At 42.6% G+C, this 25,376-nt stretch overlaps 1 protein-coding gene across 1 annotated transcript in view; it reads right to left on the reverse strand.

The window, feature by feature from the left end:
- sema6bb (sema domain, transmembrane domain (TM), and cytoplasmic domain, (semaphorin) 6Bb) overlaps positions 1 to 13,597 on the reverse strand; it is a 110,435-nt gene extending 96,838 nt beyond the window's left edge. The window contains exon 1 of the mRNA XM_029499495.1: positions 13,376 to 13,597. The gene's annotated coding sequence lies outside the window, so the exon portion shown is untranslated. The remainder of the gene's footprint in view (positions 1 to 13,375) is intronic.
- Positions 13,598 to 25,376: the final 11,779 nt, after the last annotated feature.

Below are 25,376 nucleotides of genomic sequence, written 5' to 3' on the forward strand. Positions count from 1 at the left end.
TTTTACCAAGCAGTGAAGGCAGGTTAGTCAAATGTGAGATCAAAACCAACAGCAATGTTAAATTAACTCCAACTTCAGATACAGCTATCGCGCACACACACACACACGCACACACACACACACACACACACACACACACACACACACTCTCAACTTCACATACTCAGACACTAAATCAGCACCGAAATAAGATGGAAATCCATTTCTGAGTGAGAGTGAGATGTCAAAGGTCTGTTCGCAGCACCGGAGTGATCTAAGACACAAATGAGTCAACACAAGTGGGCATTCAGATTTTTCACTTGTGTGTCTGAGAACACTTTGGCCCGCTCTTTCCAAGTGTATAATCAGTCACATTAATGGGAATGGTAATGTGATGCAGAAGAATTAGTCAAGGTCCTTGGGGTTGCATGTCAGGAGGCCTTGCAAGAGGACCTAGCTTTGATTCGCTGACACTTAAAAAATATAACGTGACCCTGCTCCGAGTTGTCCTGAACAAGGCTACAGAGACGCCTGACAACAATAACAAATGTCCAACTATATAACAATATTTTTCCTCTGAATCTACTTTGGCTGATTCAATATTGCTCTGCTGCCGTAGGGGGAAGGTTGAAAAACATCTCATACACAAACTTACATAGCTTGTTTCCACGAACTATTGTGTAACTTTTGTTATTGAACAAAAACCCAGGCGTTTTCTATTATTAGTCTCCCCTGTGTGTGTGGTTTTCCAGGCATTCATTCACATTTTGGTGACGCTGGTTCACCGAAATCCAGCAGCGGCTGAAGGATCGTGATCAGCTTCGGAAATGAATCACTGCGTCCACTGACAGTCAAACTAACTAATATCAGCTCCTCAGTGAAAATATTAGGGGTTGTTGGCTGAGCTCTTTTTGCAGTCAGACTGGGTGTATGCAAGTGTTTTTGTGTTTTTGTGCACTTCCATCACTGTCTGGTTTGGATCGGCCACCAAGCAGGACAGGAACAGACTCAGGTACCATCGCTGCAGACCCCTCACACCCCGGACACAAACCGTTCAGACTGCTTCCCTTTGGTAGGCCCTACAGAGCTCTGTTGGCCAAAACCAACAGATTTAAACACAGTTTCTTCCCCCAGGCTGCCTCCCATATCTTCCCATAAACCAACTGTCCACCTCATGCACATTTGCACATTATTGCACTAAAGTACAATATTCCACAATAAATTTTACTGATGCCAATGTATATATACATAATTTTTTTGTCTCTAACTTAACATGTCAAGATAGAAACACCAGAGTCAAATTCCGAGTATGTTTGCACATACGTGGCAATAAAATCTGATTTGGATTCTAAAGCTTGGGTTTTTCTGGTTTTCTTTCTATATCAAGTTTAATCTACGCCTCAATCACTCTTTTCTCTACCTTCTTTCTCCAGGCTCTTCATTAGTTTGTGCACTGACACTAATAAGTGACACCTAGAACTTGCCAGAGGCTCTGTTTTACTGCTCCACCCAGCCCAGAGTATCCTGTGTGGTTAGCATCACCTCTTAGCCTCTGCTTTTTGGTTTGGCTCGGTGCCTGATGTAGCCGGTGGTGCTAAGGTGCATTAATGAGCCACTGAGCTAACCTCTATGTGTGTGTGTGTGTGTGTGTTTCTGTGTGTGCTTTGTGTATGTGTATGATGACTGATGGTGCCTCCGGCTGCCGCTTCATCCTCCCCGCTCCCCTCCATCTGCATCCACTATCCAGGAATCTATTCATTTCAATCAGGTAAGTGTTCCAGCAAGAGTCCTTGATTGCTGGCAGAGAGGCCTCTTCCACAACACACACACACACACACACACACACACACTCACATTCAGACACAAGCAACCCCCCGCATGTGAGCTTTCCATTCATTTCCCTATCTGTTCTGTTTCACACTTTTACATTTGTAATCCTTGCTCATTTGTAATTTTGCTTCTGCACGTTTGCCTCAGGAGAGAGAAACTAATTTCAGGAGTAAAAAAGGATTATCAGATGCAAAACAAAATCTCCCCACCTCCAGACAAAGATACTGATGTAGACTTTTCAAGGGAACAAAAGTGACTCAAAGCCTGCTTCAGCTTGGATGGCAACTCTCAAGGAAGAGACATGTCAACTGCCACGCTGGCAATTACTCCTTATCAGCACCGGGGAACCGACTTGACAATGGCGAGGAAATGCTGAGCTGCTTGCCTGTGAAACACAAGCAGAAATGACTGTGAAACGCATAATCAGCTTCCCCCTCTTAACTTTTTGTGAATTTTTTCAAAATGACAAACATAAATAAGAAGTGAGATGGCCATGGTGGTCCAGTGATGCAGGTAATTAGCTGTGTGTGTGTGTGAGTGTGTGCGCGCACACAAGTCACATTAAAGGGCGTGAAGCATTGTAGCTGTTAGAAAAGAGGAGTGTTATTATATTAATGAAGGCTCCTATCAGCCGCTTGGTCTTTTCTTCTGTGGACTGACTCAGACGTGCCAAAACAAATAATCCCCATCGCATTTTCACTGGCCTCATTGTATTAATGCCAGACAGACTAGGGGACGCTGTCATATGCCCACCTAACCACACACACACACACACACACACACACACACACACAGAGTTTCATATTGAAAACCCAGACTGCTTCTCTACTAAACAACCTGAGGAAACCATGGAGATGCATGCTGGTGACGAAGATGATGAGAGGAAAAGCGACAATGTGGGGAGCCAGCTGGTTATAGCCCGCAAGACAGTAAATTAACCATCTGATTAAGATTTGAAAAGCGGCAAAGGAAATGAAGATAATGCATCCAATTAACAGAAAAGACAGCAATAAATACTCAGCTTCCAGCAGTTGTTACCTCTCCCTTGAAAATATCTCCAGACGTAGAGGATTTTACTGCCATAAATTCACCACTTTGGTGTCACTTATCCCGTACAGTTAAATATTTGTTTTGCTGCATTTGCCGACTCCAGCTTCGATGTTGGAGCCGGGTCAAATGCAGATGAGAGGCAACGAGACAGGTGGGCATTAAGACATTGTAATTGGTCCCCATGTTTTTGGAGCTTTGTCTTATGAAAATGGACAGAAATAAGGACTAAAGAGTAAACAGTGGTGCCCCTGAGCTCTCAAAACTACTTTGTGGTGGCTGTTAATGTGGATGATTACTGCAGAGAGGGTCTCTATGCCAGGTGAAGCAGTCTGAGCCAAAAAAAAAAAAAAAAAACGAGCAGAAAAAAAAAGAGAGGGGGGTGAAAAATGAAAGAAATCATAATACAGTGGAGTAGCACTCTTCGGTAAAACTAAAATAAATAAATAAATAAATAAATAAAACTGTCACCTTTAACATGTGATGGGAATTTCGCTCACCAGTGTTTCTGTCACTAAGTACTCAGCTCGGCCATCAGGTGAGCACAACTGATAACACGCTCACTGGGAGTGATCACTAGCAAAAAACTAAGAGAAAAAAATGGTTCCATCATGAGTTAGCAGTATGCAGGGAAGGCAGGAGGCACCTGAAAGTCTAATCACTGGCTGCATGTTTCCATAATATGGGTTTTTTGGCCAAGACTGTTGTTTCCTTGCTTTTAGAAAAGCAACATGGCTTTTATTGTTATTCCTCAGCAACATGCATGCAAGTGGAAAAACCCAGTCAGTCAGTGCTTGTTGCAGCACCCTTAATGTTTCATTGTACATGGCATAACTCAGGCCTGCAGGAGCTCTCAGGCAGTTTCTCTTCTGTTTATTACTTCAGTTTAGACTCTGGGATCCAGTTTCACTGTACTGCCGCTGCAGCTGCACAGAGCCAAGGGAGAACATGGCTGAAATAAAACAGGAAGAAACGGGAAGGCTATTTATAAGAAGCGAGCAGATAATTGCTGAAAAGGTTAGAGCAGGCACAGCAGGTGACGAGTAAGCTGCGTGTTGACGGGATGTTGACGAAGCACGGCGATGATGATGCCAGGTAAGAACAGAGTCGAGAAGAGCTGTCAATCAGAAGACGGTTACTGATGAGGAGCTCTGTCAGGATGTATACCTACTGAGCTAAAAATAAATAAATAAATAAATAAAAGAAAAGAAAAGAAAGAAAGCGTGAGCTACCACACAACCAAATTACAGAAACGTTACCAGTTTGGCTTTGTTAAAACACACATCCTCGGACTATAAGGTGCCCCTGCTCCTCATACTATATTTGGAAGAGCAATCAATGCCAACCAGGAGCAAAGAACACATAATAACAGCAGCAAACTAAGGTTTCCATTTACCACGGAAGAGGTAAATTGCACAGCAACATCCCATCATTGTCATGAAACAACCAAGTGCTCATATGTCAAAGAGGAGGATTATAGAAATGTTTGAAGTGTTGTCACATCAAACACGCACCGACATAAACTGGAAAAAGGAAACCTTCTTGAGTAGTTTGTGTGTTTATTTGGATTCTATGCACAAACGAAAGTTCCCCCATTTGGCAGAGACACACACACACACATACTCAAACAAAGACACAAGATGCACCCAAACCAGAGCTGGGAGGAGCACAGAGAGGCTGCAGCCAATATCATGGTTGTTTAGAGTAATATCACTTAAATGAACATGTGCACGTCTTAAGACATAAACACATATTTCTCCATCTGGAGGAATGAATATTTCCCTAATTAATCACTCACTCCCTTATTCTTCCAGCTCCCCGATGAACAGATCCTCTCAAAAACAAAACCTCTCCTCGCCTTGAGCTTTGTTTCCTCCCCCCTCTGCCCACCTCATTCAGCAGCCAGAGAAACAGCAGTTAGTCAGGAGCAAGAGACCTGGAGGAGCATGTATCATTTGACGACAGAGGCTGATAGATGCCTGACAGACTGCCAGATGTGTTTCTTGAGTCAAACAAAAGCACTCCTCTGTCACACAGATATGCATTTGCGGATATATTCATCATCGTCATGCAGGTGGCGTGTATGTGTGTGTGTGTGCACGTGCATGCGTGCGTGTCTGAGTATGTGTGGGTCACGCCGGTCTGAGCAAGAAAAGCCTTGCAAGTGTCCATCTCAGTGGCGCCATGGAAGGATGGCGGTGGCCAAGGCCTGGCTCCCAGAGACTGGATGATGAGGTGGGAGGCTGTGGAGACGACAGGGTCTGACGCAGATGTACAGAAAGAATCAAGCCGTTAAGAATGTAAGAACGGGACCGTGAACGTGCACAAAAGCATCCACTGACTAGATAGCACATCAACACGCACAACACACATAAAAAAAACAAAACAATAACAACAACAACAACAACAACAACAAAAAAAACACCCTTTCCCATCTTTCGCCTTCTGCTTTCCACAGAGACAAACGTCTGAGCGAACAAGCGAATTAAGCAAATGGCAAAGCTCTGAATGTCACAGTCAGTCACTGCAGCCTCCCTCTACTCGATGCAGACAGAGAGCCATTCTGATTGCCCCACCAGTCAAGCCAAGGGGTGAAAAACATTTACATGCAAATACGAATGACCCACTAGCTACTGTGAGCACGCTAGCTATGGTATTCTGAATGCACAGCAACCACAGAAAAACCTCACCACTGAAGACTTGCCAATCAACTGCTCTATTGTAACATCACACAGGCTTTAGAAGTACCCGTTATGTGTGTCGGATATCAATTATTTTTCTGCTTTGTGCTTTATTGGTTTGTCACTGCCATTGTTATAGCTCGTCCTAAAGAAAAATTTATGTTAATGAATTCAGAGTGGGAACTAATGTACTGCATCAACAGATTTTCTGTGAAGAAGCTTAAATCCTTTCTTTCATTTCCACACAACTCCTCAGCATACAGACTGTCTACCATCCGCACAGAATCCGCTCATCTGTCAGCAGCTTTAATACCGTGTAATCAATCCACTTTCAATTGGAGCAATTCTAATCCAAAACCCATCATAACAAACCTGCATCTCTGAAATACAGTGTGGTTAGCATCAGGGGACAGATTGCTGATGGACTACCTGGGTCTCTCTGGGTTTTCAACCCTGAGTCTGTTCCTGGCCGTCAGCTCCCCCACGGCGGAGATACTTGGATTGGGAACCCGCCTGCTGTCACCTGACCTGTTGGATCCAGATGGATGCCGGGTCTGATTCTGTGATTCTCACCCATTCTCATTTCTTTAGCCTACACATCAAGCTTGGCCTTCCCTTCATCCCTTCACCACTTATTACCAAAATCTGAATCACCATCTTTTTGTTCTTTAACCTTGACACTTTTAGCTCCACGTGACGCTTTCATCTTCTTGGCTCCAGTTTCTTGGCTAAAATCCCTTCATTGTGTGTTTGTGTGTGTATTTGAGTGCATGCACACATGCTTGGGAGATGAGCAGACGCACTGCACAGCAAGACCTCTTTGATTCAGCACAGCAGAGACCCGCAGAGAGGCTGTACATTAATTGGTGCTTCTGAGCCATTAATTTAGGCGAGTACGTTCAAGGACCCACTTTCCATCCACTTTTCAACGGCAACCGAGGCTGAACAAGCATCCTCTCAAGACTCTTCTCCTATTTTGCACCTCCTCTCCCTTCTCTCAGCAGTGGCCTTCTTTCTGCTTTGTGGCTCCCTACTTTTCGCGATTACCTTACAGTTGTGCTTCACCTATAAAACATCAACATGTCCGCGTCTCACCTTCTCTGCGTTCTGTCTGTCTTTTTTTTTTTTTTTCTTCTCACCATTACCAGGCAGAGAGCGACAGCAGGTCAGTCTCTGCCTGGTCCCTCCACTTTGCCAACTGTCCCTCGCTTAGTGCCAGTGAGTTGGAGTTTTCCTTTTTGTTTTTTCAGCATGACTGACTCCCCCAGGTCACTGAACCCATTAAGCTGTTAATTACCTTAAAGCACAAAACAAGTGGTAGCTTGGCAGCAAACTGAGCAGACATTTACATTTTTTATTTATTTTTTTAAGAGAATATAGTCACAAACGAAAAAGCCAGAACGCAAGAAAGACGAGCGGAGAACACAGCAGCGACAGCTGAAGCTTCAGCTCCAGCAGTAAACATTTCTGTCAACGGCAGGCACCGACAACCCCAATGAGAACATTCTCATTTTATTCTTGCAGCTTCTCTGCGACCATAAAACTACAGGATAGAGCCATTTAGGAAATTCCCCTAAGAAATGAATCAGCTATAAAACAGCAGCAGGATAATACCAGTCAGGTCCACAGGGCCTTTTTTTTTCTCAGATTCACGCTGTGCTGATGTGGGAAATGATTCAGGATGTGTGTGACCAGCATCCTTTTGCAGTGTCTCCCATCGTATAGTGGTTAAACTGTGTCTTATTAGTGATCTGCTCAGCGTTCATAGTACCTGGCATGGGAAATAACAGAGCACATAGCACACAAACTCTGTGCACAAATCTCATAATAGAAATAAGTGCTGCTATTTATATCACGCCACAGAAGAAAAATATTATTTTGGTGTGGCTGCTGGTGCCGAACATGTTGCTTCAGGCTTTGGGCTTGTGGTGGTGTGTCATTTAGCTCTGAATGTGTGTGCCTGGGAATATACAAGCGTGCGCACCAGTGTGCTCGTGTGTATTCATGTATTCCGAGCGGTACACGGGGCCGGCATCTCCCTTCCTAAACGTGGCCCCTCATTAGTCTCTTCTCTTGTTAACAAACTGGCACTGTGCTGACACCAAGACTTCATAAGAGTGCGAGAGAGACAGACAAAGTGCGTGTGGGAGAAAGAGGAAAAAGGCTCCGAGGCGGCGCGGGTATACGAACGCAACATAACAACAAGCAAACAGGCCGCGAAGGAAAGAAAAAAAATAAATCAATAAATTCAGCTCACACACACTGGCTCTTTATACATGTCCAGGAAGTAAACGCTGGTGTCTGTCTCTGTCATGTCTGCCCGTCTTTTCATGCTGTCTCCCACGGTATCACTCATGGTCTGCTGCCAGCAGGATGGCGTTGATACTCATGGAAATGTCTGTCTCACTGCGGTAGACATGGGAAGAAAGCTCTCTGACTACCTTCTACAGATATGGGAAAGACACACACACACACAGAAGAGCACACTCCCCCCGTGGAGGTACAATAAGCCTACATGGTATGCCAGTTTTACCACCAGGAAGCATCTTTATTCAACAGCCACTTGGCCTTTGGTGATAGCAGCTGCATTCTTTGTTCGTGTCAGACTGCGCCACCCCAGGCTTACACAACACGATCCTGCTCCAACTTCTTCACTACATTCTGTCACAGTTAAAGGGCAAAGACAAAAAAAATATTGAAATCATACACTTTGCAGAATCCGAGGAGAAGTTGGCCTGTGGCTGCCAATGACAGCAGCTATAAGAGAGTTTTCAAAGAAATGAAAGACGGCTTATTATTGACTACATCAGGCTTCCTTCTTTGAACTCTCGTCTTCTCTAGCTACTTGGCATTGCGCTGGATGTGTAAGGGCCATGAAGCAGACGAAGAGATGAGAGAGAAAGGAAGACATGGCTGGAAAAACAAGTGATTAAAAGATAAAAGGAAGAGAGCAGAAGATGAGGGAGCAGTGGTGTGTGATTAAGTGGCGGAGGTAGTCCCATTGGGCCATAGTCCTTATTGCATTTTAATGGGAGGCTGGCTGATCCTTGACCCTTTGTGGGGCAGCAGTCGCACCTCAGCGTAGATCAAACTGCTCGACCTGACAAACCCCACTGGAAGGCATCTGGGCCTGAAGATTGAGGTGTGTGTCGGTGTGTGTCAGTGTGTGTAGTGTGTGCGTGCATGCGAGGGCTCACAGGGTCACTGGAAACTGTGTTTACCCTGCTGCTATGGCAACCCTCATAGTAGCCTTGGGCAAATAACAACAAGCAAAGCCATATGAGTGCGTGTGTGCGTGCACTGGCTGCAGAGTGAATATGAGGGCGATTTAAAAAAAAAAAAAAGATGAGGTGTGTGATTTTATGCAAGTAGTCGATTCAGACATTTCAAAGACCACCACCAGCTTCCTTCCCCCATCCCCCCCCACGCTTCGCCAGTGCGGCTGGCCCACACCTCAATCATCAGACCCTCCTTTTCACCTTCTCTTTCTCCCAGCTCCACATGCTAAGTGGGAACATTGTTACGGTCAATTTGTCCCATTCAGGGTCCCAGTGGGCAGTGTCCCTGCCCTGACAGCCTGCAGACAGAGACCACACTGCCTGAGAGGCCTTGACATCAAGGTCCAGAGGAGAGGGAAGGAGGAGGAGGAGGAGGGGGGGGGGGGGCAGAGCAGATGAAAACGAAGGACCACGGGGGAGGGATCAGTGGTATGGAGGCAGAATGTGCTAAGGAAAACAAGCTGGGGGTGAATGCTGAAGCCAGTGATGAAAAAAAGGAGGCTGAGGTGCTAGGTTTACCAAAAGCCCCCATATAAAGCAGCTCAATAGCATTTCCAACTAGTCTGCCAATCACACCCTAGACTGATGGCGACATCTCGGCTCCCGCAGAGGACACTTCCAATCCATCTGCGAGTTCGACTTGCCTTCGTCAGAGATGCAGGTGTTTCTGCACATATATTACTTGATATGAATTTTGAGTATGGTTTTTTATTTTTCCAGGGAGAAACTTATACCCAGCGGGGTCACTTACAGGTTGGTGCAACAAATCTCTTTTTCTCCATTAACTCTCGAGGCGTATAGAGTTTTCCTTGGACCAGCCTCCAACCTATGAAATAGTCTTGATGAAAACCGTTGACAAGCTGTTGATTATGCAGAGTAATGAGGAACTGTTTCTACAGAGACACGGCGTTTTCTAAAGTTATTTTTACAACTGTGAGCACCACAAGTGAAATTCCATTAATCTCCGTTGTACTGTGGTCGAGGCAGCAATGGTTAGATACTGTTCCACTACAGATAAGCGAGAAAACATTTACTCTTTATTTTTCTGTAACTTTTTAAAACCTATTTTGTATTAAAGTTTGGGTTATGGTATTAATAACTGAAGTCGAAGCAGCACAGTCCACGATACGTTGACATTTTATGGCTCAGGCCCTAAAAACACAAGATCCCACATTGCCCATAATCCAATTCACTCGTGCTATCCGTTATACTCCCCTGTCCCCAGTTGATAACACAGACAAATATTCCTACTCTCCCCTGCTCAAACTAAGCTTTAATGCCAAACTAAGTTTTAACCTATTTATTCTGGCAGACAACTTTATATTCTCGCTTTGGCACAAACTTCAAATTAAGCTTCGTCTGCCCCATCTGTGTATTTTATTTCAATGCTGGAGCTGCCCCAGGCGCACAGGTGATGTAACCCTCAGCAGGGGGCAGCGGGGAGGTGGGAGAGAGGGAATAATACACTGAGTAACAGCACCTGTTATTTTAGCACATAGGGTGCAACACTTGCTCGGAGGCAAGGGGTGCAGAGCGGCTGTTGGCGTCAGAAAGCAGGCACAAACAGGGCGCCCATTCAACCAAGGCTGGACAGTGCTGAATCGCACTTGTGTGGGCAACAGACAGACTGACTCACACACATGCACACACATGACAGGAAGGCAAACAGACACAATGTGAGGAACAATTTGCCTTGTGTTTCTCAAATCATGGGCCTATAGGCAAACTGTCACCCCGTCCTTCTCTTTTCCTTTTGACCCGCACACACACTCGAACACACACAAACAATTCTGCAAATTAATTAGCGATTCCAACTCCACAGTGAAGACAGCAGGGATCTGTCAAGGGCATGTGTGTGTGTGTGGGGGGGGGTGCGATGTTGCAGATCACCCCAAATTAACTAACTTTATAATAAATCACTGGGTACTGCTAGCCAAGGATTAGCCAAGCTCCAGTGAACAGTTTGTTAATCTGCAGAGGAGAAGCACTTGAGGTGGGGGGGGGGGGGGGGGGGGGGGGGGGGGGGGGGGGGCATGGCCAAAACTTGACATCAGCACTGGGACCTTGGAGCAGTTAAAAGTAAAAAAAACAAAAAACGCCTCGTTTCCTGTGCGCTGATTTTGCCTTGTTATCCAAGTTGACTCCTTGACTCGGCTTTTACTGGAATTATTGCTTTTTCCTCTGTTGGGATTTCACTGCTAATCATTTTTAGTGTTCAAGACATCAGCTCTAGCACCAGGTATGCTGCTGCTTCAATCGCTCTCCTTATGTTTGCCTTACATAATTCTCTGTGCAATCTTGCCCCCTACTGAGTCATTTCTTTTGGCAGGAATAAAGCTTCCTACACTCTGGTTATTTACATACTGACTGAGAAAACATTTGTCCCCTCTCCCCTTCCTGCAGAAAGAAATTTAACACTCTTGAGGAGGCTTGTTATAAATTCCTTCAAGAGCAACAAAACAGAATTGTCTCCAGTGAAACTATCGATGTTACATCTTGACGAAGGGTTAATATTTTTGCTTTTGCTACAATGAAAGATTAACAGTACACATCAGTGCAGCTCCGAGGTCTATCTCTTCATATTTTTAGCTCCATGGTCCTGTTCACAAGCCTACGCTGCACTTGGTGATAGTATAATATAATAATATTATTTTGGGTGCATATTTACCCTCAAAACTCTCTAAATATGACTTAAGACACCAGCAAGAGGAGATGAGGGTCTATTCTTGGCTCTCATAAAACGCTTTGTCCTTTTGCTCCTGAACAAATGAAAAGTAGATCCAATAAAGGAAGATTAGAGGTCGCGTTGGACAAGTATTTTTCTGTGTTGTCAACTAATTCTTTCCCTCTGATAGCGTTTCTCTTTTAATGTCTAGAGGCATGACGGGTCTACAAGAGGATGTTAGTACACACGAGAAAAGGGCACTACTCTTACTCTGTCAGTGCCAAAGAAGCAACGACACCGAGATGATTAGACAATAGTTTATGATCTTCTCTCCTTTCATCTGCCTCCTGTTTCATCTCAACATCTTCTCTTTCACCACCTACTCCGTCTTCCCCGCCCCTGTCCCTGTGACTGAGGTCTGAAACAGAGTCTGGTGCAGTACATCGCCCCCTGATGTAGCATCCGAGCAGGAGACAGGAGGATTTACAGTGTGTGTAACCTGCAGCAGTAACCCCGGAGCCCTGGCTGTCAGGAGTGGCTGACAGCCTGTAGCAAGAGAAATTAAAGCAGCTCTTGTCCTCCAAGAGCTGATTGACAGAGCCTGAGCGGCAATGAGGTTAGTGGAGGTGCTGCTATTCCCTTGGCGGTGTCTACACCTCACACTGGACAAGGAGCACTATCTTACTTTCTTTAGATGTGTCTTACTCTCCTTCTTGATTCCTACTCTTCTCTCCTCCCTCAAAACACAGCAGGGCTCATTATAGGAATTCTCTGACCCTTGGGGACTTCACTTATTTCTCTTTCACTCTTTCCAGTCCACAAACCTCAGCGTTGGACAAAAGGCAGCTGAAAAGCAATTTGAATTTGAAACAGGGGCCACAACAAAAAAAAAACAAAAAACATGCAGCTTGCAAATGGAGAAAACTTCGGAGACTCTGAGCCAGCTATTGAGTGCTAGCAATTGACACACAAGGATCACACACACGGGCAAAGAGAAAAAAAAAAAATGTGATTCTGACATTATCCAGCCAACCAGCTGAATATACTGTAAAGATAGCAGCTACTGCAGAGGGAGCGAGGAGGGAGAGATAGGGAGTGGTGGCAGGAGCCTGAAGGCAGGGACAGTGGACAACAGAAGCCTCACGAGTATAAGTACACACACAATCACCAGCAATTAACATAAATCCACACAACACATACTATACAAACAAACACACAGTGAGGGAGACAGAGAGAGAGGAGCACACTGTGACGGATCACACGGTTAAGACAGGCTGTTTCTGCCTCACTTGAAAATCCGGCTCTCTAAGTGTGATTTAGAAATCATTTTTGTGTGCAAATATCTTTGGCACAGTAAGAAAGGTCCGAAATGCCACAATGAAAACAGTCCCCTGTAGAAAATCCTGCTCAATTGCGAAGGGTGGGCGAGTGACATGAGGGCAGGGATGCAACTTATAACGCAGGATAACAAATGATTTCGGTCAGTACCTAACTGTCCAATTTTCATCCCAACAGTGTGAGTTGTGTCAGTCGTCAGTCAATGCATGGATGATAAAGCGCCTGTTCAGGTTCAGGACAGCTGAAAGCTGTTTGTTTTGTGCGTGGCTGCAAGCTACGCAGTATGAAATTGAAAAATCAAATAATAAAACATAGAGTGGAGCCAAGACTTGGAAAAAGCGTAGACCAGTCCGTTTTTTTTTTTTGTTTTTTTTTTTGTTTGTCTTTTTCTATGTTTTGGTTTAGTTGTTTCTAACCATTTGCTCCAACTAAATTCCTTCGTCTAATCAGAGTCGGTACAAAGCATCAGGGCGCGACAGAGTCTGTGCCCGGAGCGCAGCACCGGCGGCACCGGCGGCAGCACCCCCACCCACCGGAGACCACACCGGGTCACTTACCTCAGATGATCAGGGGGGAAGGCGCCGAGGAAGCAGGCGTCTGTGTCCCGCTGGAAACCCCAAAAATCCGAGTGGTCGGAGGAAGAGCGGAGGCTCGTTAGTGCGTTTTCAGATCCGGTGCAGGTCTTTGTAAACTACTCCTCCCCGTCGCACCTGTCTCTGGAAAAAACTGATCCTGCACGCCGGCCTGACATCCCTAAGACAACTGTCTCAGGGGGTTGTGTGTCCGTGCACCCCCCCCCCCCCCCCCACACCCCACCACAACCCCCCCTTCCTGCTAGTTTTTAACACACACAAACACACACATGCAGACATGCACACACACGCGGCACCACCTGTCCCCCAGTCGGTGCAAAACAGCCCCACAAAGAGCTTCTATGTCGCGCAACGACACATGGCATTCCCCCGGTCAGTGTCCGCAGCAGCTCCGTACTCCCTCACAGACAGCCGTCCGAGATCCCCAAGTAATCTGGAAACACTGGAAGCGGCGACTGATGAGAGGGGGACATGCGGTAACAACCCATCCGGCACAGCAGTGGCACGATAAAAAAAAAAAAAAGAAAAAGAAAAAGAAAAAGAAAAAACAACCAGCTGCAAAATTACATCTGCTGCTCGCCCAGTTGTGATATCAATCTTCCGCCGCCCCCCCCCCCCCCCACACACACACACACACACACACACACACCAACAATAGTTGGGTCTATTTGGCCGCTGCGCACGACTGCCGCTCTGTCATTGCTGCGTCTTTTTCCACCTCAGCTCTCAGTGAAAGGGGAAAGCCTGTCCCTACGGCTTCCTCACAGAGCCAGGCTCAGGATCCGGCGCAGGGCAAAGTGTCATTCATCTGTCTGTTTTTTGTTTTTTTTAAAAAGAAAAGAAAAGAAAGGAAATAAATAAATACGGTTCCTGTTCCCTGAGCCGCACTCGGGGAGTTTCGGTGAGGTGGGAGGACCGCCGCGTCTGTCTTCTAGCGGCAGTGTGAGCTACAGCATCCCCAGCACTGCTCCCTGCTGTCATCCACCGGAGACTCCTGAAGCATGTGACTGCCAAAACCTGAAGCAGAATTATGCAGCGACTGGAATGGAACTGATTAATGACCAATTAGGATTCGTATTGATTTGTCTTAGGAGGAGAGGTCCCATCTCTGAACGCCCCATGTGAAAGCCGAGTTCCCTGCTGAAGTAGAAACTCGTTTTGTTGTGTGTCGAGTGTGTTGTGTTGTGTGAATGGCGGCCAATTGCTGAGTTGCAATGGGGGTTTGGGGGGGGGGGGGGGGGGGGGGGGGTCACTGTTCTTGGGTTAAAAACTTTATTCTAAAGAGCCTTTAAAACTGCAAGGCAAACGATCATTGGTTTATAAAACGTCTGAAAAATGCTGAGGCTGGATTAAAATCACAAGCAACTCTACCGTGACAGTGACTGTCAGATGGTTAGGCAGCAGTGGAAAGGACATGGGGAGCCTTATTGAACCAGAGGCACAGTGGTAAGAATGAGATACAATTTCATTTTCTTTTTGGACTTTTTTTTTTTATCCTTATTTGGCTCTAGATCAACTGGAAAGCATGCAGCAGCGTTAAACTAGGCAATACTCGGCTGCACATATTGATTAGAAAATGAATTTGCCTTTTTTTTTATCTTATTAGAATTTTTTGAGAGTCCTATTCACAGCAATCCAATAATTATGTGATCTTGAAAAACGTCCTCCACCCAGAGTTTCTGCTCCTGAGTCTGAGGTCTCTTGTTTGCATCTTCTCATTAAACCTAAATTAACACAACGGAGGAATAATTTAGGATCATTAAACCCCAATAAGCCTGCGGCCCAGTGCAGTTGTTACTCTTCACAATTTAGTAGTTTGTGTGTGAATTGGTGCTGTTTTCAGGAATACTTTAATTAACAATGTTCAACTTCACCCTGACCAGATGATGACTCAAAAGGTCTCCAGGGTCCATAGGACGAAAATGAATGAATATATAGAAAAGTAGTGTATAACGCTGGTGCTGGGATATACAGCGTGTTAAAGGGTTTAGGCTTTCTGGACACCTCCATGAAATTGCTCGAAGCTTTAAGCCACTTTTAAGCTTTGATTCATGAATGATTCATTTGTAACATAATGACTTCTATAGGCATGAAGGCCCATGTGTGATGCTCTGTCTCTTTATCCTCTTAATAAATGTCCCTGCAATCAGACAGCCTTTTTTATGATACAATCAGCCGAACAATGGTGCCAAATCAGATGACTCAACATATATATATATATATATATATATATATATATATATATATCCCTAAATCAGTCAATGGAATGTAGCCTGAGATGGTTTCATTCAAGATTTAATCCAAATATTTGTCTTAATATAATAATTTTATTTAATATGAGCAGTCATTTTGGCTGTTAAGATTTATTTTTAAAGACATAACAGAAGGCTTTATGAAAGACTTTTTCTTGGCTGGCATACAAATTCCTATTTTTAAGCTGTTTAGTGGAGCTCTGTGGAGCTTATACTGTGACATTGATATTACTGTAGGGTATTGTTATTGTTTGCTTGTTGCTGTTTTGTGTTGCTTTGTTTTTACTTATCTAAATTTACACAGTCAAATTGGACCGCACCAGCACCGTAATACTTATTAACATTACATCCTGCCTACCTTATCATCGCATGCTGGCTGCGACTCTGTACCTCCTACAATTAAAAATCAAGTTTTCTTTGTCCAGAGGAGACCCGATGAAAGTCTTTGTACAAGCTGATTGTGGTTACAACAGAGGACACTGTTCTGGCAGCAGTATTATTATTCAGACACAGATAGTTTCTGCAGCAGTAGAATGATGATGGGGTCTCTTCACTCGCTTGAATTCTGCCTCTCTGGTACTCTGACATGTGAGACTATCATGTTTTATGTGTTTAGAAGGACTTAAATCAAGGTGTTCAGTCTTCTCATAACACGCCGCCCACACTAAGTACAAGATGGCTTTAAGAGCCTGAGACAAAAGACCAAATCAAGTCAGGCTGCGAATTGTGTCCATCCTTTACAACACTTGGAAAAAAATGCAAAATGAGTTTCCCTTGAGCGTGTGAGTGAATGTGAGTGTGCCTCTGTGCATATTCAGAGCGTGAGAACTTGCACTTTTTATTGCTTTGTCCCCTGCTGCCTTAGACTCAATCTTACCAAGACTCTCAAGAAGTGCATATGAAGCAATAATAAAACTAATGCAGCCACTTTATCCTGAATTGACAGCCTTGAAAGAACAGTCAATATCTAATGTTCACTAAGGCTAGAAAACACTGGGCACTGGTCACTTCAAACCAAGTAAGTTTGTATTGGCAGAAGGCGCTGTTCATGAACAGAACGTTTCACTGACAAAAAGGATGTTTCCACTCTCTAAAGTAGTAACTATTTCACTTTAAGTAGGGCACTCAAACTGAACCTAGGAATGTTTTAGTTATTTTACATTATCCTTATGTTCTCATACAGGACATATCTAACTTTTTATCCATTTCACATATGCCATTGAAGAGCTAGAGCCTATTAGTTACTCAGCAAACTCATATTTAAATTACACTTAGCTTATATAATACAGTGTGCTACTTATTTAAAAAGCTTCATATATGAAGGAGGATCGTCTGAGGCAAGCTTTTAACAGCTTGGCTCTCTGTTTTGGTAAAGCCAGACCAGTGTAAGTGCCACAGATGGAGGGGCAGTCAGCGTTGGACATTTCTGGCCGGAACTGCAGCACAAATGACACTGAAAGAACCGGCAAAAACTGGCAGGAATCGAGCTGATTGTCCCCTGAAGAGTGAAGAAAGAAAGACCCAGTGTTAGTTAAACTTACTGAAGCCGGCCAATTAGAGGATGGACATGATGCACGTTAAGGCCTTTGGTTGTTAAATACTAAACCAAGCTAACCAGCTAATTGCATTTCCGCGGCTCCCACAAAGCCAAAAATTTGGTTTCAGTGCATTTTATAGAAATCATTTACCCAAATTTAAAACTTCAGCGCAGGAGTATTATTTCTTTCGAGATGGCTGTATTCCTGCTTTTCCTAAATCTTTCAACCACCACCCAGAAATTGAATCATTTAGGGAAACCCTCCTTGACAGCACAAGAGGGAGGGAGGACCGCCACAATGACTCTCAGTATACATGCTGTAGCTATTGCTGACAGCACTCTCTACAAGTTTTTTCCTTTTCTGTTTTGAATCCCCAGATTAGTTTATTATTCTGTTTTCAGCTACTTTGCATACAAATGATTTAGGACACAAAAACTTTGAACCATGTTCGACAAAAGAACCTATACTATTTCATCTCTTGTCAAAGTTTGTGCGCTGACATTAAATAAATAAATAAATATCCATTTCCTTTCATCCTACTCGGTGTGTCAGAGAAGGCAGACAGTAGACCTGGGCAAGATAAAAAAAAAAAAAAGGAGGATAGCTGCCTGGAGAAAGCGAGGAAGCTTAGCAAAAAAAAAAAACTACAATCTTTGATGGCGAATGCACTTTTTAATCTTCTAAAACATGAGGAAAAAGGGAAGGGCAGCACACCCATTCTCCTCCCCGCGGTACAGTCAGAAGGCAAGAGAGGATAATAGTGAATGCGTCTCCGTGTTGGTAGCAGCAAAGATGCCAAAGTCAGATGAAGCATATGTCAGCTCAATTCCATTTCTCATAAAAATATGAACACAAAATAAAGATTCCTCAGTCCCCACTGTGACTGTTTTCTATTGCACCAATGTCATCACATGGCTCACCAAACTGTGAACAAAGGCACACAGACAGCATGCAGGGTTCATGTGATCAGACACTGACCTCACAGGCTGAGCAGTCATTCAGACTAAGCAACTAACGGAGCGCAGACATTTCGTAACAAGATTTAAGACCGTTCTCTCCAAAAAATTGTCCCAGAGTCTTGAGTCTGTTTTGCAAGTTGATTTTACAACCCATCTTTTGTTGTGAAGCAACATATTGAAGTCATGTGAGTGCCTTTATTTGATTTGTTTTCCTTTTATTTGAATAAGATTAAAAGAATCACGTTGGATATGGCAGACTGATGCTAAATTGAAAGAAAACGAAAACTAATATTCAGGAGAAGAAATGTGCAATTAGTTGGTTTGGTTAATTTAGTTATGTTCTTTTTCTCTGTTTTAATGGCTTTGACATGTAAAGTTTTGGTAACAGATAAACTGTAGCTCAAATGCCACGTCCAGACTGATAATGGCTAACATAATGTGACTGTCAAATTAAAACTTAGAAAATGACCTTGATAGTGGTGGACCCTAGTGTGAAGCTCTACTCCATTATTCAGAGAAAACATCAAGGCAGTGAGCTGTCGTTTCATAAATGATGGAAGCTTGTTCATCTCCTCCTTGTGAAACAACCAAACTCAAATTTACATTGAATCATGTTTATATGACTTGTTCTATTTTTCACAATTTGTGCACAGATATTTTATTCATGAAAGTACTTGTTTATTCTCAGGCTCCTCCTGCGGAGAATAAAGATGATATTATAATTAATACTCTTAAAGTAAGTTTAAGTGCTGATTACTCATAATATTTAAATTGACTAAATATGGAATGATTTACGGTCAGTGTGTAAACAGATTTGATAGGATTGTTGTAAATTAGTTGGGACCAATCTGGGTGACTTTATTATCCCTGCAGAGGCAGCCATCAATCTGTCATTATGAATGTGGTGCAGAGATGACAAAGTAGAGGAAATGAAATGGGTAGTGGGAAGAGAAGGCTGAAAGAGGAGAGAGGCCAAGCACACTTTGCCATGAAGAGATTTGAAGAAATGATTTTGGAGGAAAAAAAAAAAAAAAAAAAAAACAGACACAAAAATTTACTGAAAGGGACAGGGATCAATACTAAAACATGCTGAGATATCTTTTATACTCTGAGAGGAGAGAGGAATAAAGCGAAGCTTGGAGAATCAATGGCTGATGAAAAAGCATGCACTTTTCTTCACCTTTCCAAGTTACAACAGATAGGCTTTTTGTCTGGAGGGGGGGGGGTCACAGTAATGTGCCATCGCTGTCAAAACTCATACAATCAAAGCCTTAAAGAAGCATAAATATTTCAGGGACAGTCAGTTCTTTCCAGGTTTCTTGCCCAGCTCCGCTGTGGCAGCTGACCCACTGTCAGCGCTCCAGGGCAAAATAAGTTCTCCAAACTAAACAGGGGAGACCCAGAGCAATAGCGGGCCAGCAGCTGGTATTCAAAAAAGTGCCAGAAAGTCGTGCAACGCAGTGTGAGGAGATTGTGCATTCTGTTCACAAGCAATATCGACGCTACTTATTGGCCGACAGCAAGATACAATTCTGTTATTAGTTACTTCTTATTTTGTAAATGCCACGCAGTGTCCTAGAATATCTCGTGTACTCTGGCTGTCTCAACAAATCTCTTACATTATGCGTTTTTAAAGTCTGTTAGAGGTTCCTCACAAATCACTTTTCTAATATCCTTTAAGCCAACGGCACAACAGTCGTAAAACGTCTGTAGCCAGTTAAGTTTTCCTCGCAGGGCAGTTTTACTGAAAAGATTATAGACCCTTACACTCGCAAAAAGTTGCATGCATAAAGTTAATGACCTTTATGAGCTTTCATTTTGAGACTTTACTTTAAATGTGGACAGACTTTCTCGCAATGTTACTCGATATACTTTAAGGCAACGTTATATGGACAGTTAAACCGAAAGACCTCAAACTAAAGGTATCAGATCTGATGATACAAAGTGATATGGCGTTGTTCAATTTGTCCTAATAATTTACTAGAAACTTTAAAAGCAATAGCAATAGCTATGCAATAGCAATGCCTGAGAAATCTGAAGATTTGTCTGAGACCTAAATGAGAAGAAATCCAACTACCAGAAACTCTAAAGTTTGGCAGTTATTACTTATCTTTTCTGTCTCACCTGCGTGGAAGTGTGGAAGAAATTTGTTGTTTTACAGGGAATTAGAGTCATTCGTTCCTCAGCAAGGAGCAGAGACTTCCCAGATGAGAAGACAAGAAAAACACTTCCCCATTAAATGAATAAGATATCACATGTCAAAGAGCAAACTCTCCAGGTGCTGGCAGATAGATTTTGTTACAATTTGACCCCAGATTTTAATCTCATTCTGAGGAAAAAAAAAAGAATGTGTATTTCTCAAAACTTCCCATAATTGATTTAACAAGCCTTACTTTCATTACAGATCAGCATATTCAGATCAATGCATTGGCGTAAGAAGGAATAATAATGAAAATTGTGCTTACCAACAAATAAGAAAGATTTCTGTCTTTTTATTGGTTCAACATGACAGAGAGGTTTTCAAAACAAAACGTATGCATCGCCCTGGCCACAGTTATGCCTTATTAATATGCTATTGAGCAGAATATAGTAAGGGCAAAGGTTCATATCCTGTTTCAACCTGGAGATGATTTGTTGCTGTGCTGTATGTTACTGATACCTCGTGTTGCAAGCATCCGGAAATTCGTTGCAGGATGCTGGAAATAAGATTCCCATCAATGGTGCGGGGCAGATGAAACCAAGCATATCTGGTCAGCTATTAATGGATGAAAGGTAATTTCTATAGTTCGAGCCTGCCGACAGTGTGAAACAGGAGGGAAAACATTTCTAATGTAAAATGTTTTCAGTACACCTGAGGTCTACCAATTTAGTGGTTAAAAAAAAAAAAAAAGGAGGAAGAAATGTTTTTCATTAAAGTGGGATTGTCCTGCTACATTCATTGCTCAGGAACAAACTTATTCTTGCAAAAGTACTCTTTGATGATGATCAATATCTTATTAAAACTGGAAATCTTACACATCAAATGCTTAAAAAACCCAAAACGTACCAATGGTTGGAATATTTTGTCATTTATGGTGATCGCCTCTGCATCCCCGCTCATCTGCTTGTGCTTTTTTATTATTTTAGTGTACAAACAAGTTTGGTGGCTGATATGCTGAATGTCTGCAACTACATGAACTCTACCTTCATTTATTATGACGGTGTTTTAGCAATGTGTCAAAACAGGATGCATGTTCTTTTTCTGTCACAAGCAAGAGTTTTGAGCCCAGGTATGTTTATTTTCTATGGAAATGCCTCAAATGTGTTACGATAATTCTATATAACTTAGATGTATGCACCCTGTTCTCTGAGCTGAGGTCAAGTTGAGAAATTCTTGCTCTTATCATAAAAGGAAAGTCTTAAGACAACCAAAAAACATAATAATAATTAATCGGGGAAGTTGCTGGAGAATGATTGTTTTACTCTGAGTGATACTGCTGTTATCTACTAATTCGCAATTACTCAATATCCAGAACAATTTAGGCCCCAATAAGAGATCCATTGAAGCAGGGTTAGGAGTTAATCAGAAACAGATGACAGCCTTCAGGGCGCAGGCTGCTGACTCTTTTGCAGGAGAGGCACTGATGTGTCTGGTTGTAGAGGATGAAATTGCTCTGTCACTCTGTCATTCATAAACATTTCCTGCAATGCAGGGAAAGGAGCAACACAACTGTGACCAAGACAACGTGACCAACCATGTTTACCACCTTATCCTATTTTTTCCTCTCTCTTTCTCTGTAACCCATTTTCTCTGGCGCCAGTAGAGTCTGGATTTTCAACTTGACCAAACAAAGCTACTGCAGGTTCTATTCAATGAATTTGTGATAGCAACATTAGAGGCAATCTGTTTCCTTTCTCTGGAGCTTGGTGCAGGCATTTGGGAAAATACAAAGGGACGCATAATGAAAACTGTAATGGCTTGAATAATGAAAATTCTCCCCAAATGAAAAGGGGGAGTTAATAGAGTTCTGTTCGTGATAACACCTAGCAGAGGAAAACACTGTTGGTTTTACAAGTGCGCAGTATTATATGAATTCCGCATGAAGAAAGACAGCTATGAGGAAGTTATATTCAGAATCTGCATATCAGGTGAATGGGACTATGGTCACTGTCTGTTCTCTTTTACCATCCATGTCCCATTTTCCTGGCGATATTAACCAGTGGACAGATATTCAAAAGCTGTTTTCGTCTTGATGTCAAAGTTGCGCATCAGTCGCTACAGTGGACGCAAGCGTGTCATCCCATACACTGCAACCCATTGGTCAACCATTGGTCAAAAAAAAAAAGATGAGATGGCCAAGATGGCCAACAGAACGCCAGAAGGGCAGCACATGGAAGGAAGCTCTGTCCATTCCTTGTTCTAGGAGACCACTGCAAGTAAAAAAAAATGTACAAAGGAAGAAATTCAAGTATTCACATAAGCTTATTTTATTAATTGATTTGTTAAAAAACATATTTCATTGGTCATCGTTGTTCAGCCTCGTGGGCATGTCACCAAGTCCTACAAAAATGTTTGTCAAAAAAAAAAAAAGTAATAAAAAATACTTTGGGGAAAAAAATCCTGAGGGAGGTTTTCATAATATTTCATTAGAGGGTTAAAATATTAAAATATAAAATATTAATATTTAATTCAAAAAGAGAGTTGTGAAATAGTGTATCTGTGGTAAAAGATCTTAAAGATCAAAATGTGAATGAGGTCTTTGTGGGTGAGGCGGAGGAAAAAAAAGTTGACTTAATGGATAAAGACTGCCCTCTCAGGGTTTACAATGTCAATTGCAGTTGATAATGTCTGACTTTCCACCCACCCAGGGAAGCTGGCTGCATAGAGAGTGAAGGGCAGTTAAATTGCCCCATTAGCATTCCAGATTGAATGGGATTCACCATAAGTAATCTGATGTTTTCTATAGAAACTTAATGAATAGTTTTAACCAACTATAACATCGTTTTAAGCAAGTGGGAGGACATTTTAAGTGGTTTTTAATGTATCCATCAACAGCTATAAAGTTTCCAATGAATATCAATTACTGAATGATCAACTACACAGTGTGATATGGCAGTTTGAACGAATCCTTAAAGTGTGCCATAAGACGTGTTAGCAATACTGACCGCAAGTGGGTTGGGGTTAAAAGGGCAGAAATGAATGAAAACACACGATCAAACTAGATCCAGTCTGGGTTAGTCTGACAAAACATTTTAACCAACATATTCTCTAGGGGTGTTCCAAAAAAAAAAAATAAATAAATAAATAAATTGATTCATATAAGAATTGCAATTCTCATTTATTAAGATTCAGAATCGATTTAAAATGTCCAAAAATCGCTAAAAAAATAACTAAAATAAAGCAAATCTGCAGGCTGTCTGCCTCCATTTTGTATGTGGGACGTCCTGGCGTCACCACAGAGCCGGTTCTGGAACATACACATGCACGGAAACTACAATAATGGAGGAAAGAGAAATTCAACTGGGTCCGTCATCGTTGAAAGATTTGGACTCATTTTGGTTTTTACCTAGAGTCCTATAAACTCACTTTTATTTTTTCCCAAACTCTGTTTACATTTTTCCCATATTTGTTTTTTTTTTTCCCCCCCTCCAGTTTTTGTATGGGGGGGTCCAGTCTCTCATCTCATCTAGTCTCTAGTCTGTGGAGAGGCCTGGTCTCTGTAGGGGGGGTCCAGTGTCTCGTCTAGTCTGGTCTGATCTGGTCTAGTCTCTACTCTCTGCAGGGGTCTGTCTGGTATGGTCCGGTCTCTGGAGGGGTGCCGTCACCGGTCTAGTCTGGTCCTGGGGGGGGCGGGGGGGGAGGTCGCTGTTCCTTGCTGTAGCCCAATCCATTACTCATCACCAATTAACCATTTAACCTAGACATGTTCAGGTGCCCTCACTGGGAAATGAACCACACCCACTACGCTCAAGTCACCGCATTCATTCATTTATTTATTTATTGATCCATGGGTAAGGGGGTGTGCCTTATTAGTGACCCCCCTCTGAACGTTTTCCAACAGATAAGTTCCTTTTTATTCCGGGAAAAAAAAAAAAAAACGTTAATGTAAAATGTCGGCTAGTTCAGTTATTCTGTGTTTATAATGAATTCGTTTTTTATTTTGTCATTTTTTTGTGGGGGGGGGGGGGGGGGGGGGGGGGGGGGCAGTTTGATCGCAGATTTTATAAGGTCCTATTTACTGAATGCCCGGGAAGACAGAGCTTGATGTGAGCTTCACAGTGTGCAAGGGTTTTTTTTGTTTTGTTTTGTTTTTTTTATAAAGAGACACTTTTATTTTTGTTACTTAAACGATTTGGGATATTGCTTTTATGCAACAATCCCATAAGTATGGATAAATGTTTAAAACTCAATAAATGTGAAAAAGACACTTCAACGTCTCCATTTGTCATCCTGTCTTGCAAAGCAGACTGGAGTAGATCACGAGGATCCTTTGCACACCTACAGATTGAAGCAGAAATCATTATGAATCAAATCGTTTGGAATTGAATCGAATGGTGAGATAGTAAAAGATAGTAGAAGATTTTCTTCTCTGGGTTTTCAAAGGTAGAAGAGCATTGTATAACATGACAGGGACTGAAGAAGACATAAAACTACATTAAAAAAAAAAAAAAGTAGTGCACAATGAACATCGCTCAAGGAAATTGTACTTAAGTTCAGCAGTTGAATGTCCTTTGTCATTTATACACAGAAATTTGATGAATCTATTCTTGTACACAATTTATGAATTTGTGAAATTGTGAATTAGAAGAGTGTAAACCTCCGCCAAGCCCAGTATTAAACAATTTCAACTGGACTTCCAAATCGGTTCAGTAATATGGATTAAACTAGACATCCATATTACTACTACTACATATTATATAAACAAGGTCATACCGACAGGGGGGTTAAGAAGAGATATGATATTATATCATATCTCTTATATTATTATATTATATGAGTAAACAGATACCAAAAGACCCATTAAAATGGACTTTGTTACTTCAGCACTGTTCATAAATTAAATTAATTCACGCAGTCTGTGAATTTATGATATGATGAACTAGAGTGCAAATCTCGATCAAGGCTAATCAGCCAGCCTTAAGAGGAAAGAAAAAACATATTCACGATAAATTACCCAAATTTGCCCGAAAATCCAATATGTTCATCCAAGGCTCATGACCCATTACTCCAATAAAT

Source organism: Echeneis naucrates, chromosome 4 (genome assembly GCF_900963305.1).
Source record: "Echeneis naucrates chromosome 4, fEcheNa1.1, whole genome shotgun sequence".
NCBI classification, from domain to species: domain Eukaryota; kingdom Metazoa; phylum Chordata; class Actinopteri; order Carangiformes; family Echeneidae; genus Echeneis; species Echeneis naucrates.